At 32.1% G+C, this 3536-nt stretch overlaps 1 non-coding gene across 1 annotated transcript; it reads left to right on the plus strand.

Moving 5' to 3' along the window:
* Positions 1 to 3119: 3119 nt before the first annotated feature.
* LOC121780475 lies at positions 3120 to 3219 on the plus strand. The gene has a single exon (XR_006046019.1). It is a non-coding gene; the product is annotated as a U6 spliceosomal RNA (small nuclear RNA).
* The last annotated feature ends 317 nt before the right edge of the window (positions 3220 to 3536 follow it).

A 3536-nucleotide genomic window follows, 5' to 3' on the forward strand; every position in this document is an offset into this window, starting at 1 on the left:
GGGTGGCTTGGATCCGGAGTGGATTGAGCACTCGACGTGAATCTGAGCAGTGTTGATTTAATTTCATGCCTAGTTTACGTGTTTTCATTTCGCTTCGCCTAGTTTATGTCGATCTGATGTATTTCGAATTTGTAGCAAGTTTCCGGCGTCCTGATTTCTATATTCTGTTTGAATCTAGGTACGTGCTCTGTTTTCTCCATTTACGTACTTGAGTCGGTTAGGGAAATGCATGTCGTTGTTAGTCAGGGCATGAGTTGGATGTTTGCAGTTTTTACCGTACTTGCTATATTTGGAGTCGTGGTCCCCACTACTTTTATTCTCTCTGTCTAGTCTTAATTTGAGAATCGTTTACACGGTCTAGGAAGTGATTTTAATACCTCGCGATCATGACGATGTTTGCTGTCAGTGTGTTTACAGTTTCCTAGGTCTAGCATTTACATTTCGTGCCTAGGACTAGAGTTAGGTAAAATTCTCAACCCTTTGCGTGGCAGCAGCCGCTTGTTTCCAGAGTCTCTAGCACTACTTCACGAATCCATCTTCGTGGGATCGACCCCGCTTCCCTATACTAATCCATAGTATTTGGGGTTGAGGGATTTAATTGTTGAAGGGGAGTCGAGTGTGTCCAACGACAGAAACACTCTGTGTTCTTTGAGTTCCTGGACCTAGTGATCCAGTGGATTTAAGAAGCACGGAGTCTTGACCGAGCATCTGCATTAACTTTCTCTGTGCACACTTGCTCACTCCTCTCCTGAGTCATCTCTTAGCGAGCACTCGCGGGCACAACCTTCAGGTCTTTAGCTCTATCTTCCATGCGGAAAACTCTTGCTAGCTCCTTTTGATTCTGACTTGATCAACTAAGCTTTGCAGGCTTTTTTTCCTTCATTTCTTGATCTGTTCATCCGCCTAACTGATCTGTTCATTTACTGAATATGGCGGGTTTTCACACACACCTGTCTCAAAATTGGATGTTAGATCACAGAATTGAGTGCAGTTTTATGACAGAAAACATGCGTGAAACGAGCCTCTTAAGTTATTTATAAATATTTAAATTTATTCTCAAAACTCTTAAATATTTAAAATAAGACCAAAACTCGTCTTTTATATATTGATAGATTTATTAAAAATGTTTTGTATGTCCTTTTCATCAAGTCTCTATATATATTTGATCAGTTAGCTTGATGGAGAAAACAAAAAAAATGTTATTTTATTATAAATATGGATATACATCTAAACCTTTCGGTTCCAAAAGTTAATTTTTGTAGTTAATGCAAGCAATTGATCTCATCATAAATTTATAACGGTTAATCATTCATATTGTAATAATTTCACTTATTCTAGTTAATGGATAATGGTTTCAATAATTATTGGGAAAAATCGGTTACATCATTATGAATTGTATAATTGTATCACAAATTCATTCCATAACTTACACATATTTTAAAATAAGGACAAAATTTATAAATATTTCAAAATAAGGCCAAAACTCGCCTTTTATATATGTATAGCTATGTTGAAACTATTGAAGACTTAGAGTGAATTATTTTGCTGTAATATGTTGTGGATTTATTTTGGTTGATATTTGTTATCGTGAAATGTGGATTGAATATTTGTTTTTTGTTGGTTGATGGATCATGGATATAATCATGTTATGTTATGGTTTGTACTTTAAAAATCGTAACTTTGTAGTTTGTATGTTTTTTTCCCTGTTTTTACTCAAAAGAGTCAATTGAAACAAAGCAAATCTCTATAAATACTCATTCGCAAAATAATTATTTTACTCAAAAGTTCTACAATGAAAAACGCCGGTGCAGGACGATGGGTTTTTGAACAACGAAACACCATATTTGGGGTTACACTGTGTAAGAACGCATTTTTTTCTGAAATTGTATTTGAAATGTCAATATTTAGTTTTATTTTGAAAATATAGAAAGTGTTTATAATTTATCTCAAGAAACAATATAGAAAAAGAAGGGAGAGCAAGAGGAAAGGTAAGAAAAAGAAACTTATATAGAAGAACGACAGAAGCACTTCCAGAGGATTTGGTGATGAATATTTTGGTGGCAACTATATAACAAGATAAAAGAGAAGGGGGAGTATTTTATTTCATTGAATATCATAATTTAAGGATTTAATTAAGGTAAGATAATTTTAAAATAACTAATGAATTTAGGAAATGAAAAATTTGTATGCAAAATCGTACAATATTGAAAACCAACCGTAGGGATATTATTCATATGGAGTATAATTGTTTAGCATAATATTTATATGCCATATTACTTATATATTTTGAATTACATACGTGTATTATAGATCTAAATTAGTTACAATCTATCACTATAATTATACATCTATCCCTAAAATTTTGGAATTAAATTAGCGTTCTGTTTTGAATTTTCAAACAAAATTCTATTCTTTAAAGTTTGATTACATATTATAAAATTGTTTTCGTGGATTTAGTTAAGATTTGAAAATTAATTCTGCCATAATTACTTGAATTAATTTATTTTTGAATATAATATAGCTGATAAAAACTATAATAATTTAAAATAATACAATGCAAAATAAGTATAATCTGTAATACGTTAATTGACTATGTACTATTTTATTTTCTTTACTTTGCTATTTTTATTATTGTAATATTAAGGTTGTTTACAAATACTCAAATAGAAGTACATTTTTTTTTCATAACTTACAAAATATTGTTTTATTTACTAATGTTAAGTTTTATTAATATTTATATATGTGTGTGCTTTTTTGTTTGTTTTGTAGTTCATCATTTTATTTTTTTACGACAATATTATTGCCCCTAATAATATTTTATTTGTATATAAAATATTTTACTATTAGATTTATATACTTTTAGGTATATACTTCAAAAAAAATTTAGTCTTATGTAATGATATTGTCACTGATTTTATTTATTCATAATATCAAAATGATAGTACGAAAATATTCTAACACGCGCATAGCGCGTGGGTTAACACTAGTTTTTAAAAATAAACTTCACAATCATCCTTTATACATCTTGGACAAGATTAAATATAAGAAAAAAATTGTATACAGTAAAGATGGAACATTGTATTCATGTGGATTTAGTTGAGAACTTTAGTATATATTAAATCCATTCAGTGACATCTAATAAAATTGGAACAATACAGAGAATATTAGCATGACTCATGCACAAGATTACGTGCATAAATAGAAAAATATACTATTATTAATGATTAATTGCATTAAAAATATTAATTATATAAGGTGGGCCTCTGATTAGCTGGTCCTGGGCCGAGCCTGGGCTGGGCTTGGGCCTAGGTCGGGCTTTAGATGATCCCGAGCTTGGGTTTACAAAATGGCCCAAATGGAGCCCACTTCAACCATTGAGCCCAACCCAGGCCCACTCCGTTTCACTGATGGTCTGGGCCTAGGCCGGCCCACACCGGGCCTGGGCCGAGCTAGGCCGGGCCAGACCGGCCCATTTGACAATATTCATAATCTTATAAGTAGAGGAAGGAGAATTAGATCACAGTATCACACACTAT

Source organism: Salvia splendens, chromosome 19, assembly GCF_004379255.2.
Source record: "Salvia splendens isolate huo1 chromosome 19, SspV2, whole genome shotgun sequence".
NCBI lineage: Eukaryota > Viridiplantae > Streptophyta > Magnoliopsida > Lamiales > Lamiaceae > Salvia > Salvia splendens.